Consider the following 15,356-nt stretch of genomic DNA (forward strand, 5'->3'; position numbering starts at 1 on the left):
TTTACAAGCAGCTCATGCAGCTCAATATCAAAAAAACAAACTGTGCTCCAAAAATGGGCAAAAGACCTAAATAGACATTTCTCCAAAGAAGATATACAGATTGCAAACAAACACATGAAAAGCTGCTCAGCATCACTAATCATTAGAGAATTGCTGATCAAAACTACAATGAGGTATCATCTCACACCAGTCAGAATGGCCATCATCGAAAATTCTACAAAGAGTAAATGCTGGAGAGGGTGTGGAGAAAACAGAACACTCTTGCACTATTGGTGGGAATGTAAATTGATACAGCCACTATGGAGAACAGTATGGAGGTTCCATAAAAAACTAAAAATAGAACTACCAAACGACCCAGCAATCCCACTACTGGGCATATACTCTGAGAAAACCATAATTCAAAAAGAGTCATGTACCACAATGTTCATTGCAGCTCTGTTTACAATAGCCAGGACATGGAAGCAACCTAAGTGTCCGTTGACAGATGAATGGATAAAGAAGATGTGGCACATATATACAATGGAATATTCCTCAGCCATAAAAAGAAACGAAATTGAGTTATTTGTAGTGATGTGGATGGACCTAGATTCTGTCACACAGAGTGAAGTAAGTCAGAAAGAGAAAACCAAATACCGTATGGTAACACATATATATGGAAGCTAAAAAAAAATAGTTATGAAGAACCTAGGGGAAGGATGGGAATAGAGTTGCAGACATACTAGAGAATGGACTTGAGGACATGGGGAGGGGGAAGGGTAAGCTGGGAGAAAGTGAGAGAGTGGCATTGGCATATATACACTACCAAATGTAAAATTGATAGCTAGTGGGAAGCTGCCGCATAGCACAGGGAAATCAGCTTGGTGCTTTGTGACCTCCTAGAGGGGTGGGATAGGGAGTGTGGGAGGGAGGGAGACGCGAGAGGGATGAGATATGGGGATATATGTCTATGTATAGCTGATTCACTTTGTTATAGTGCAGAAACTAACACACCATTGTAAAGCAATTATACTCCAATAAAGATGTTAAAAAATGTCTCTCCACAGATCGAAGTTACTTCCTTAAATGTCTAGTCAATGTCTCATTCATCTCATGTACTATTTTATTGATTGATTTTTGTGAATGTTTTTTATAACTGTAACCTCAGGAGGTGAACCTGATCCTACCTTTCGGGAAATAAAGAATAATCATCTCCTGGGACTTCCCTGGCATTCCAGTGGTTAAGACTCTGCACTTCCACTGCAGCAGGAGGGGGTTAGATCCCTGGTCTGGGAAATAAGATCCCCCATGCTGCGTGTGCTGTGCCCCCCCGCCAAAAATATCTCCTTTTTACTATATTTCAAACTTAAAAGTTTCCCCAGGAACCTCCCTTGGTGGGGTGGTGGTTACGAGTCCGACTGAGAGTGCAGGGAACGTGGGTTCAAGCCGTGGTTCGGGAAGATCCCACATGCCGTGGAGCAACTAATAAGCATTTGCACCACAACTACTGAAGCCCACGCGCCTAGAGCACGTGCTCTGCAACAAGAGAAACCACTGAAGCGTGTGCACCACAACAAAGTAGACACTGCTCGTCTGAACTAGAGGAAGCCCGCGCAGCTACGAAGACCCAACGCAGCCAAAAAAAAAAAAAATTTCCCCAAAATGGGAATATTGTCTTATATAACGTCAATATAGTTAGCAAATTTAGAAATTAATCTTGATACAGTAGTTTCTAATCTACAGACCTTATTTACATTTTGCCAATTGATTCATAATGTCCTTCATAGTGAAAGACTAAAATATCATTTTTTCTGGTCCAGGATCCAGTTCTGGAACACTCATTGCGTTTTATTTTCATGTCTGTTTAATCTTCTTTAATCTGGAGCAGTTCACTGTGTCTTTTTTTTCCCCTTCCACTTTTTGAAGAACACAGGCCAGTTAATTTGGGTTTGTCTGGTGTTTCCTTGTGATTATGTATTTTGCTAGGGATAGTATGAAGTGATACGCCTTTCTGAGCACATTTTATCAGGAGGCACATCTTTGCTTTTACTATACTTTATTTTTTTATTATTTTGTAAAAATATTTATTTATTTGGCTGTGTCGGGTCTTTAGTTGTGGCATGTGGGATCTTCGTTGTGGCATGCAGGATCTTTCATTGTGGTGCACGGGCTCTTCACTGTGGCATGCGGGCTCCTCTCTATTTTTGGTGCGCGGGCTCCTGGGCACATGGGCTCAGTAGCAGCACGCGGGCTCTAGAGCGCTCGTGCTTAGTTGCTCCGTGGCATGTGGGCTCTTAGTTCCCCAACCAGGGCTTGAATCCGTGTCCCTTGCATTGGAAGGTGGACTCAGCCACTGGACCACCAGGGAAGTCCCTACTATATTTTAAAAATGGTTTTACTTTTAATACTAATATTATCAGCCCACTTTAGAGATTTTGAAGCTAGGCTTGGTTAATTTCTGTAGAGTTAGGGAGAATTTGCCCACCTCTTATTTTTCTGTCCTTTTTCCTTCTCCCCTTTCCTCAGATAACCCCAACATTCAAAATCAAAACATCCTATTTATGAATTTTCATTGTGTTTTCTGAGTATCTCCTAAAAATAGAGAACTTAGAGTAAATGTTTCATATTACAGTGACTGTACCTGTTACTGTTAAGTATATGAAATAATACATTTCTTTCGAAGGCTGCCTGTAGAGCATCCAACACAGCTTATTGAATATTTCAATTTAGAGATAGAAGGGAAAATATCTGATGGTACTAAATAACTTCAGGACTTTTAAAAAATGCTCAACAAATCAACACTCTTTTCTCTTAAGGAATCCCTGAGCAGGCATTATCTTTATCTTAATAAACATTTAGTATTCCTCTATTCAAGGCAATTTGTTATTTCTTACATGGGAAAAAGAGATGAACTCAAACAAGTTTCCTCCTTTGAGGCGTTTACACTCCAGTAGGGAGTACTCTTGAGTTTTAAACAAGGAACTATAAGCAGAATGTGTTGCTCTTAAAGAGAAGTAAAACAATATTCAGTGGGTGAAGAGGGGAAAGAAGACTTTCTTTGAGCTTAGAGTTGTGGTCAGATGAAATTGGAAAGTCATCTGTGAATTATTTTGCAGAGACCTTCAAATTCTTGCTTAGGATTTTTTTTAATATGTATTTATTTATTTTGGCTGTGCCAGGTCTTAGTTGCGGCACGTGGGATGTTCATTGCGGCATGTTTAGTTGCAGCATGTGGGCTCTTAGTTGCGGCACGCATGGGGGATCTAGTTCCCCGACCAGGGATCTAACCCGGATCCCCTGCATTAGGAGCATGGAGTATTACCCACTGGACCACCAGGGAAGTCTCTCTTGCTTAGGCATTTGCACTTTATCTTTATTTATAAACATGGGAAGCCCCTGAATGTTTTGAGCATGGGCGTGACAGATATTTCAGTCTGCTCAACTATGCCAAATATACTGGATTCTGCATCCGTGGATTTAACCAAACTCGATTGAAAATATTTGGGGAAAAAGTTCCAGAAAGCAAAACTTGAATTTGCTGCACATAGGCAACTATTTATTTACTTATTTATTTTTTTTGGTTGTGTTGGGTCTTCATTGCTGCGCGCAGGCTTTCTCTAGTTGCGGCGAGTGGGGGCTACTCTTTGTTGTAGTGCACAGGCTTCTCATTGCGGTGGCTTCTCTTGTTGCAGAACATGGGCTCTAGGCACGCAGGCTTCAGTAGTTGCTGTGCATGGGCCCAGTAGTTGTGGCTTGGGGGCTCTAGAGTGCAGGCTCAGTAGTTGTGACGCATGGGTTTAGTTGCTCCGTGGCATGTGGGATCTTCCTGGACCAGGGCTCGATCCTGTGTTGTGGTGCACGGGCTTAATTGCTCTGCGGCACGTGGGATCTTCTCGGACCAGGGCAAGAACCTGTGACCCCTGCATTGGCAGGCGGATTCTTAATCACTGCACCACCAGGGAAGTTCCCACAGACATAATTTAGAAGTTTTTTAGTTTTATAAGTTTATTTAAGTGATACCATATAATACACATGATTTTGCAGCTTCCTTTTTCGGTTCAGTATTGTTTTTGGGATTTTGAGGTAACTTTAGATCTTCACTGTTCAATACAATAGCCATTAACTATCTGTGGCTGTTGAGCACCTGAAATGTGGCCAGTGTGAATTAAGATGTGCTGGAAGTGTATTTGCTCAGAGGATTTCAAAGACTTAGTACAAAAAAAATGTAAAATATCTTTTACTAATTATATTAATTACATATTGAAATGATAATTTGGATATATTGGGTTAAATAAGATTAAAATTAATTTCACCTGCTTTTTCTTTTTTCAAAATGTTGCTTCCAAAAATTTTTAAATTATATTCGTGGCTTACATTATATCTCTATTGAACAAACTGATCTGGAATGCTCACTTTTCATTTCATTAGTTTTGAGTTGAATGTGTATACTACAATTCATCTGTCTACCATTGGTGGGTATTTAGAATTTTTTCTAATTTGGTGCTATTAAAAAGTGTTAGAACATTCTTAAATGTGTCTCCTTTGCACATATGCTGGAGTTTCTTTAGGAGGTCAATTTTATTTTTATTTTTTATTGTTGATGATTGCCAAATTGATCTCCATATGGTTTTACTAATTTACACTTCCAGTGGCAGTTTGAGAATTTTCTTATTCTATAGTTGTTCACCCTGGCCAATGTGGTTTTGTAGACAACTATAACTTAACAGCTGAAACAAGCATTGGTAATTCTTTAAGTGTGTCAATTTATTTCTCTTTGTGACTCTTTTGTAATAGTCAGTGCACATAACCCTTTTTTTCTGCACTATTTATGTTCTGAATAAATAAAAATTGATTTTAAAATTTAGCAGCCATACTACAGATCCTATTATGAGGCAGCTGCAATTCCTGCAACAAAAGCATATCTGTCTTTAAGTGCTGTTAGCTTGAGAAAAAACTTCTGGCATCTTTACATGATGGAATACTATACTGCCATTAAAAATTGTTTTAGGAAAATAATGATGCAGGAAAATATTCACTGTATATTAACAGAGGGAAGAGGTTGCAAAGCAGTAAAGTAACCATTCGATTTTGTTAAAAAAATGAAAATGTGGGCTAACAGTTTCCCCTGTGATTATCTCTGCATGATGGGATTTTAGCTGATATTATATTTTGTACTTCACACTCTTCTTTATATTGCACTTTCTATAGTGGACTTATTAGGGAAGGAGAATGTGGAGGGAGTCCTTAGCAACAATCAGCTAAAACTTCCACATCTGGAATATTATTATAGGCAAGGGAGAGTAAATGAGCTGTAATTGTTCCCATTCTAGATATTAAATATCAGGCTTTCCTTAAGATACAAATGGACCCAACGATATTCTATACCCGTTGTTTTTCCAGTATTACAGGAAGTTTTCCAAGAATTAGGGATTGTCATTTAACTTCAGTAAGAAGTCCATTTGCATTTGATGTGTTCTACCCTTGGGGAAAAGAAATAGTGGAAAATGGATTATTCTCCAGTCCTTTGGAATAAAATTCAGACAGTTTGAGCTCTGGTCTCAACTTGCTTTCATTTGGAATTACCTCATGTACGGATAGATTTGGGTTCAAATCCAGTTCTCTTTGTAACCTTTGGAAAGTTACCCAACTTTTGCGTTGTTTTTTTATCTGTGCAGTGGAGACAGTAATACCTAAATAAAAATCTTTATGACCTGTATAGCATAGTGTAAGCGCTTAACAAAATTGAGTTGCTTTATCTCCTCCTTTTCTATTTTTCAGAGTGGATGCACTTAATAGCTGGAGACAGAACTGATTAGGTATCAATTTCATGAAAAGAGGTATGAGTAGCTCTGATGTACATATCAAAAAGTAGAGAAGTTACTTATAAGTTGATTCTGATTTTTCATACCTTCTCCCTCAGGTGTCTATCACCTGGAGCATTGAGTTCACTACATTCTGAAGATAAACCAAACACTGTATTTTCAAAGATTATCTAATCTGTTTATATATCTTTTGCCCTTGGAATGATGATTTTGTTGCTCTTGTAAAAACGTTAATACTATCTCAGACCTTAATCAGCAGTTATCAAAACTCCATTTAGCTAGTGATTGCATTGCAGATTTTATCTGATTCCATTTTTATTGATTAGGGACATAAGCTTTATTTTTATCTGGAGAGATTTGCTTTTTATAACTCCCTCAAAATTGAGTAGGGGTCCACAAATTAAATGATTAGCTCAATGGTTTGTAAATGGGCTTCCTTAAAGCACTGAATGCTTAGCTATAGGTATAGGAATTATGTGACTTTGTCTTCTCTCAGAAAACCTAGATTTTGTTTTTCTCCCCTTTGCTCTTTACCAAAAGAGAAATGAGAATCTTATTTAAATTGGGTTTCAGTACTCTTTGCATTACAATATATAGGGATATAGATTCACTCTGATTCAAGTTCTAGAGGAAAATAGATTTTCTTACAATGGGCAAAGTAAAACTGCATTTCTGCTTCATCTGAGGATAGTTTGTTTTTAACCTATTTAAATCTAAATTCATTCCCTTTGAGCTAAAATGTACTTCATCCCGATAAAAACTTTCCAAAGATTTCTTTTTTTGAGGGAACTTAGTATGCTTTTGTTAGAAAATAAAGATAGTGATATAATACTTGCACTTATAATTTTTGTGTTAAAGTGAATAGAATATATTGAATTTAGATAGATGTGCCTCGAATGGAATAAATCTAAGTTTTTCAAATATTTATGCATATTTCTCACCCTCAACTGATTTTTATTTTCACTTGATTCTGTATAAAACCATTACACCTTTCTCTTTTAGTACAGGGAATATCCGTGGTTCAGTGTTTGCTTTCCCAAGGTATTCTTCAGGAGATTCCTGATTCTCTAGCAAACTTTGCTTTTTAAAATGGAGGTTAGTGGGTGTTGGAAATAAGGTTAAGAGTTTTAACCCTAAAGGAAGCTGTATAAAAATTAGATGAAAAAAATTACATGTATGAGAGATTTAAAAGCATTAGGAAATTCAGTTATAAGGATGGTTCCCCTTTCTTCCCTAGATTATTCCTGGGATACTTAACAGCCTTTTTTACCATTAGATTGTGAGTTCCTTAGGGTCAGGTATTATGTATTTATTTTTTATTGCAATACTAAGTACTCACAATATATTCAGCATTTGGTAAATATTGTAAAATGAATAAGTGAATCTTACTCCTCATGAATAAAAAGTGAAATCTGACTGACTTATGGTTAAAACTCTTAGGTCAGTTTGGGAAGAGTTTAAATGGAAGTTTTTCAGGTAAGTGATATTTGTGAAGCTGACCTGAATTGCCTTTGTTTTGAAATTTTAATGCTTTACAGATGCTTTAAAGGATTTTCCAAAAAGCTTGAACAATTAGAGAGTTATATCTCAACAAAGTTATATCTTTTAAATTAACAAATATCTGATTTGCTTATATTATAACTTCTGGATTATGGCTCATGTTTCCACTGAGGCATCAGCCCACTGAAAGAAAGAGATTGATATGACTTTCAGATGTTAAAGTCGGACTGGAAAATTAGAAACTTAGCCTTTTCTGAATCTCTTTTATTTAGTCTTGCGGAATGATAAGAAAATCATTTAATAGTTAAAGAAGATACGATATTTACCATTTATTATTTACGATAATACCATTCTGATAGCTGGTATTAGTCTAAAATTTCCAGGATTGGAGCCATCAACTGAAAGAAATGAATGAGGAAGTTTAACCAGAGGCACAAGGAATGATTTGTAGTTTTGGGTGGTAAGACTGTCATAGAGTTAGGTTACACATACAGCACAAGATACTCAAATGTTAGGATGAGTACACACAGACTAGGAGCGCTAGTCGTCTTGAGATAGGAGGATTAGAGTTGATGTTGAACAGGTTTGTTTGGTTATTTTCTACTCATCTATCAGAATGTAGAACTTACTGATTTTCTCTTGTTTCTTCTTAGTTGAGTCCTTTCTTCATGCTAATCTTCATATAACTTTAATATCTAAGCATTGTTTATATAATTTGTTCGCTTCTGATCAACTCCTTTTGGATTATTCCATTTACTTCTATAAAGGGATGTTTTCTACAAAATTTAGAACCACTGTTCTGCTTTTTAACTCAAATAAGTTAGATCCAAGTTTTTGTGAAAAAAGAGATTGCCTCCTTTTTGCTTTTAGAGAAATGTTCAATGGTACTCAAGAGATTTTTAGTGGCCCTTTGTATTCAGTATACTTATTTACAAAAGACTAACTTTTAATATATCTTCTTGTTTTGGGACTCAAAGGAAAGGTCTTACATTTTAGTAGTGACTTGTTTGTTGTGGTAAATTTTAGATTCTGTTTTCAGAAGAATAAAATTTATCTTCTAAGATGATTATACTATGGTGCCCATGCTGGATATGCCCTGTCATCTCATATACTTAATTTTTATGTCCTTAGATGGCTAAGAGGCCTGAATGATTTTTTGAGATGATGTAAAAGAGATACCAGTGTTATTTCCTGTTTCAGTATTTTTTTGTTCCCCTCCCTTTTTTCCATTTTTTAAATGAACAAAAATTTGTTGTATTCCCAGAAATTCTTCAAGTATAAGATGTTAATAACATTTCCCAAGGGTCAAGAGAAGCATGTGGCTTTAAAAAGTCTAGGTCTTTTAGAGGATACCTAGAGGAATCTCTGAAGAATTTAGAGGGTAGATACCACTTAACTTCCCTTATTTGCAGCACAAGCTTTATACCAGACTGTGTGGTACATTGATCCTTCCTGTGTCCCACTATAAAATTACTGTTAAACAATTAATGTTAAATAGAAAGAGTATTACAATAATAAGATTCAGGTAGAGTTGAAGGCTGGAAAAATCTTATTGTAGAGAACAGAAATTGTAATACCATATTGTAAAACCTTGTGCTCTTTGTGAACATGAGGTGTGGACACTTGATTCTTTTTCTTAATACTGAATGTGGAATTTTTCAGAAGCAGAGCTTCATGAAAGGCTTGATATCCTACGGTGAGATACTGGGTAGAAGAAACTTGTGCTTTTTCTACCTCATTTTTACTATCGTCAATCAGTGTTCACTGCTACTTGCCTCCAAAGCACCAAAGTAGCTATCTAGTTTGACAGATGAGTTTTAAAAAGATATAGATAACAGATTTATTTTAATTTCTATTTCTATTCCATAGTTTTATAATCGGTGCTGAACCAAAAAATTCAAGCAGTATAGCAGATCGATTACTTCCTATTCACTGCTTTTAAAGCTAAAGATATTCAAGTAATATCCTCAGATCTTGTTAAAACTTTTAGTTTGAGTCCGTTTTTTCCCTAACTCTTGTTCAGGGTAGAAATTGTATGAAAGGTCTAAATTCTAGTGCAATTGCTGTCAAAAGATCTCTGAACAACTCAGCTAATGTCCAAGTCACTTTCTAAAAATTAACAACTTTATTGATGTAAATCACATACCACAGTCTATCCATTTAAAGAGTACAATTTTGTGGTTTTAGTATACTCACAAATCTGTACAGCCATCAACGGAATATTCATCACTCCAACAAGAAACCCTATACCAATTAGTGGTTACTCCTCATTTTCCCCCATATCCCTACCTCAGATCCTGACAACCACTATTTTACTTTCTATCTCTATGGATTTGCATATTTTGAACATTTCCTGTAAAAGGAATCATACAGTATGTGATCTTTTGTGATTGGCTACATTGATTTAGCATATTTTCAAGATATAACATCCATGTTGTAGGATGACTCAGAACTTTACTCCTTTTTATTGCTGAAAAATATACATTCATTTCATGGATATTTGGTTTGTTTCTACTTTTTGGTTATTATGAATCATTGCTGCTGTGAGCATTTGTGTATAAATTTTGGTGTGGGCATTTATTTTCATTTCTTTTTGGAATTCTGGGTCATATGGAAACTCTATGTTTAACTTTTTGAGGAACTGTCAAAACTGTTTTTCAGTTTTGTATTGTTTTACAAATAGTAAAGTGTGCTATTTTATGTACACATCAGCAGTGTGTGAGGGTTCCAATTTTTCCACATCCTCACTAATACCTCCTGTTGACCATCTTTTAAATTATACCCATTCTTTTGGATATGAAGTAGTATCTTGTGTTTATTTTTACTGTGGTAAAATATATATAACATAATATTTATCACTTTAACCATTTGTAAATGTGCAGTTCAGTGGCATTAAGTACATTCACAATATGTAACAGTCACCACCATGTGTACCCAAAACTCTTTCATCATCCCCAACAAAAAACTCTGTAACCATCTTGATAGTCTCTTTAATAAATGGTGCTGTGTCAGTTGGATATCTACATGTGAAAGAAGGTTGGACCCATACTTTACACCACATACAACTAAAAATACCTAAATTTCAGAGCTAAAAGTATAAAACTCTTAGGAGAAAACATAAGGACCTTGGATTTGTCAGTGGTCTCTAAATAAGATAGAAACAACACAGGCAAGAAAAGAAAAATATAGATAATACAGAATTCATTAAAATAAAAAATGTGTGTGTTAAAGGACACTATCAAGAGAGTGAAGACAACCCACAGAAATAGAAGAAAATGCATGCAAATCATATATATGATAAGGATTTAATATCCAGAATATATAAAGAAGTTTTGCAACTTAGCCCCAAAAAGACAACTCAGTTAGAAAGTGTACAAAGGACTTGAATAGAGATCCCTTTACTTTTTTAAAAAAAAATTGTGATAAAATACACATAACATAAACCTTTTTAAAGTGTACATTTCAGTAATGTTAAGTACATTTTTACATTGTTGTGCAACCAATCTCCAGAACCTTTTCATCTTGGAAAACTGAAACTCTAGGGACTTCCCTGGTGGTTCAGTGGCTAAGACTCCACGTTCCCAGTGCAGGGGGCCCGGGTTCGATCCCTGGTCAGGGAACTAGATCCTACATGCTTCAACTAAGAGTTCACATGCTGCAGCTAAAAAGATCCCGCATGCTGCAACTACGACCTGGCACAGCCAAATAAATAAATAAATATTTAAAAAGAAAAAACCCCACAAACTATATACCCTATAGACAACAACTCCCCATTTCCCTTGGCTTCCCTTTACTTGTAATCATTGTCTTTATATTTAAAGTGGATTTCTTGTAGACAACATATATTTGGGTCTTGGTTTTAGTCCTCTCTGACATCTGACTGTATCCACCTCACACTCTGACACACTCTCTTAGTTGGTGTATTTAGATCATTCACATTTTAAGTGAATTTTGATATAGTTGGTTTAATATCTACCATGTTTGTAACTTTTCTGTTCATTGTACTTGTTTGTTTTTTATGTTCTCCTTTCTTGTCTTTTTAAAAAATATTTATTTTATTTTATTTATTTATTTTATTTTAGGCTGTGTCAGGTCTTAGTAGCAGGATCTTTGTTGTGGCATGTGGGATCTTCCGTTACAGCACACGGGCTTCTCTCTAGTTACAGTGTGCGGGCTTCTCTCTAGTTGCGGCGCGTGGACTCTCTAGTTGAGGCACATGGGCTCAGTAGTTGCAGTGTGGGGGCTTAGTTGCCCCATGGCATGTGGAATCTTAGTTTCCCGACCACGGATCGAACCCACGTCCCCTGCATTGGAAGGCGGATTCTTAACCACTGGACCACCAGGGAAGTCCCTTTGCCTTGTTTTCTAAAAGTCTTTATTGAATTTGTTACAATATTGCTTCGGATTTATGTTTTGGTTTTTGGCTGGGAGGACCAGGGATTGAATCCACACCCACTGCATTGAAAGGCGAAGCCTCAACCACTGGACCACCAGGGAAGTCCCTGCCTTTGTTTGTTTGTTTTTTTTAACATCATTTTTTTCTTATTTCTTTATAAGTTTCTGCTTTATAACAAAGTGAATCAGTCATACATATACATCTGTTCCCACATCCCTTCCCTCTTGCGTCTCCCTCCCTCCCACCCTCCCTATCCCACCCCTCCAGGCGGTCACAAAGCACTGAGCTGATCTCCCTGTGCTATGCGGCTGCTTCCCACTATCTATCTACCTTACATTTGGTACTGTATATATGTCCATGCCTCTCCTTCGCTTTGTCACAGCTTACCCTTCCCCCTCCCCATATCCTCCAGTCCATTCTCAAGTAGGTCTGTGTCTTTATTCCCGTTTTACCCCTAGGTTCTTCATGACATTTTTTAAAAAAAATTCCATATATATGTGTTAGCATACGGTATTTGTCTTTCTCTTTCTGACTTACTTCACTCTGTATGACAGACTCTAGGTCTATCCACCTCATTACAAATAGCTCAATTTCGTTTCTTTTTATGGCTGAGTAATATTCCATTGTATATATGGGCCACATCTTCTTTATCCATTCATCCGATGATGGACACTTAGGTTGTTTCCATCTCCAGGTTATTGTAAATAGAGCTGCAATGAACATTTTGGTACATGACTCTTTTTGAATTATGGTTTTCTCAGGGTATATGCCCAGTAGTGGGATTGCTGGGTCATCTTGTAGTTCTATTTTTAGTTTTTTAAGGAACCTCCATACTGTTCTCCATAGTGGCTGTACTAATTCACATTCCCACCAGCAGTGAAAGAGTGTTCCCTTTTCTCCACACCCTCTCCAGCATTTATTGTTTCTAGATTTTTTGATGATGGCCATTCTGACTGGTGTGAGATGATATCTCGTTGTAGTTTTGAGTTGCATTTCTCTAATGATTAATGATGTTGAGCATTCTTTCATGTTTTTGTTGGCAGTCTGTATATCTTCTTTTGAGCAATGTCTATTTAGGTCTTCTGCCCATTTTTGGATTGGGTTGTTTGTTTTTTGTTACTGAGCTGCCCTATGCTAATTTTAAACCTAAAAAAAAAACACATGCACTTAGTAGTAATTTATTATGTCACAAAAACACATTATTTTTCTTGTTTTTTGAGGAAGGCTTGTATCACTATGAACTTCCCATTTCTTTTCCTTTGGTTGATTTCTAGTTTCATGCCTTTGTGGTCAGAGAAGTTGCTTGAAATAATTTCTATAGTCTTAAATTTGTTGAGGTTAGTTTTGTGCCGTAGCATGTGGTCAATCCTAGAGAATGTTCATGTACACTTGAAAAGAGTGTGTATTCTGTCTTTTTTTTTTTTTTAGGATGTAATGTACTGAAAATGTCAATTAAGTCTAACTGTTCTATTGTGTCATTTAGGATCTCTGTTGCCTTATTGATTTTCTGTCTAGAAGATCATCTGTCCATCGATGTGAGTGGGGTGTTAAAGTCTCCTACCATTATTGTATTCCCATCAATTTCTCCTTTGATGTCTGCTAGTATTTGTTTTATGTATTTGGGTGCTCCTATATTAGTTGCATATATGTTGATGAGTGTAAAATCCTCCTCTTGTATTGATCCTTTTATCGTTATATAGTGTCCATCTTTATCTTTCTTTACAGCCTTTGCTTTAAACTCTATTTTATCTGATATGAGTATTGCACCTTTCACTTTCTTTTCATTTCCATTTCCATGAAATATCTTTTTCCATCCCCTCACTTTCAGTCTACGTGTGTCCTTTGCCATAAGGTGGGTCTCTTGTAGGCAGCATATTGTAGGCTCTTCTTTCTTTATCCAGTCTGCTGCTCTATGTCTTTTGATCGGAGCATTGACATTTAAGGTAATTATTGATACATATGTATGTATTGCCCTATTAAACCTTGTTTTCCAGTTGATTCTTTGTTTCTTCCCTGATCCTCTCTTTTTCTTTTTGTGGTTTGATGATTTCCTTTTATTTTATGCTTGTGTGCTCTTCTTTTTGGTTTCTGTGAGTGTATTGTGTGTTTTTGATTTGTGTTTGTTCTGTTTTTCAAGTATCTTAACCCCATCCTATGTCTACTTGCTTTAGACATATAGGCTCAAACGCATTCTTTAAAAATGAACAAAAGGAGCTGCATTTTCTTACTCTCCTTCCCCACATTTTATGATTTTGTTGTCCTTTTTTCCATCTTCGTGTTTATCCTTTTGCTGTTCCTGGTGTTTATTATTGCTTTCAAAAATAGGTTGTTTTTCTCTTTATCTTTTTGATCTGTTTACTGGCTAATTAAAGTGATTTACTTTCAAATTTTGAATTCCTCCTTCCTATATCTTCTTGCTTCTTCAATATTTACGGAAGATCTATCAATATTTCTTTTAAGATAGGTTAGTATTGCTGTATTCTTTTAGTTTTTGCTTGTCTGAGAAGTTCTTTATTTCTCCTACTATTCTAACTGATAATCTTGCTGGCTAGAGTATTCTAGGTTACAGATTTTTCCCTTTCAAGACTTTGGATATATTTTTCCACTGCCTTCTGGCCTGTGGTGTTTCTGTTGAGCAGTCAGCTGATAGCCTTATGGGGCTTCCCTTTTAATTAATTCTTTGTTTTTCTCTTGCTGCCTTTAGAATTTTCTCTTTATCTTTAACTTTTGCTATCTTTATTATGTCTTGGTGTAGGTCTGCTTGGGTTCATCTTGTTTGGCACTCTCTGTGCTTCCTGTATCTGGATATCTTTTTCCTTCTTTAGGCTTGGGAAGTTTTCAGCTGTAATTTATTCAAATACATTTTCAGTTCCCTTTTCTCTTTCTTCTCCTTCTGGAATCCCTGTTAGTAGATTGGGACACTATATATTATGCCCTAGGTCTCTTATATTGCTTTCTTTTGTTTTTCATTTGGTTTTCCGTCTGCTGTTTTGCTTCAGTAAATTCCATTATTCTATCTTCCAGATCACTTATTCTTTTTTCTGCATTTTTCATTCTGCTATTCATTGCCTTTAGATCGGCTTTCGTCTCGGCAAATGAATTTTCTAATTTTTCTTGTCTCCTCCTTATAGTTTGTAGTTCTTTTTTACAATAATCTGCATTTCTGTCAATAATCTTTCTTAATTCCTTTAGTATTTTCATTACCTCCTTTTTGAAGTTGGTGTCTGTTAGACTGAAAAGGTCTGTTTCATTGTTTGTTTCTTCAGGGGAATTCTCTTGGTTTTTTTAACCGGGAGTGGTTCCTCTGCTTCTTCACTTTGCTTATGTTTATCTTATTCTGTGAGTTTAGGAGAAACAATTATATCCTGTAGTCTTGGAGCCCTATTTATATGCGGGAGCATTCCTGCATAGCTCATTGGGTTTAATATTTTTTGGCGTGAGGGCTGTTTTTGGTTGGGATCCTTGCAGTCTCTTTCCTCAGTGTTTGCTGGCCGTTATCCCCTTGATAGGGGGTGTGCAGGTGCGTGGCTCATGCACGCTCCAAGTAAGGTGGGGGCAGTGGTTGGCTCCCAGTCACGGGACCCTCGGCAGTGGCAGTGGTCTGTGCCCACCTCTGGAGTTTGAGATGGCAGTGGCAGCTCATGCCCGCCCTCAGAGCTCAT

At 36.5% G+C, this 15,356-nt stretch overlaps 1 protein-coding gene across 6 annotated transcripts in view; it reads left to right on the forward strand.

Moving 5' to 3' along the window:
• ATRX (ATRX chromatin remodeler) overlaps positions 1-15,356 on the forward strand; it is a 236,528-nt gene that overhangs the window by 20,767 nt on the left and 200,405 nt on the right. The window contains exon 2 of one of the 6 annotated variants that reach the window (XM_060088120.1): positions 5,755-5,813. The exons of the other annotated variants lie outside the window; for them this stretch is intronic. The gene's annotated coding sequence lies outside the window, so the exon portion shown is untranslated. The remainder of the gene's footprint in view (positions 1-5,754; positions 5,814-15,356) is intronic. 6 annotated transcript variants of the gene reach the window in all.

The sequence above is a fragment of the Mesoplodon densirostris genome, chromosome X (assembly GCF_025265405.1).
Source record: "Mesoplodon densirostris isolate mMesDen1 chromosome X, mMesDen1 primary haplotype, whole genome shotgun sequence".
In the NCBI taxonomy this organism is placed as follows: Eukaryota; Metazoa; Chordata; class Mammalia; order Artiodactyla; family Ziphiidae; genus Mesoplodon; species Mesoplodon densirostris.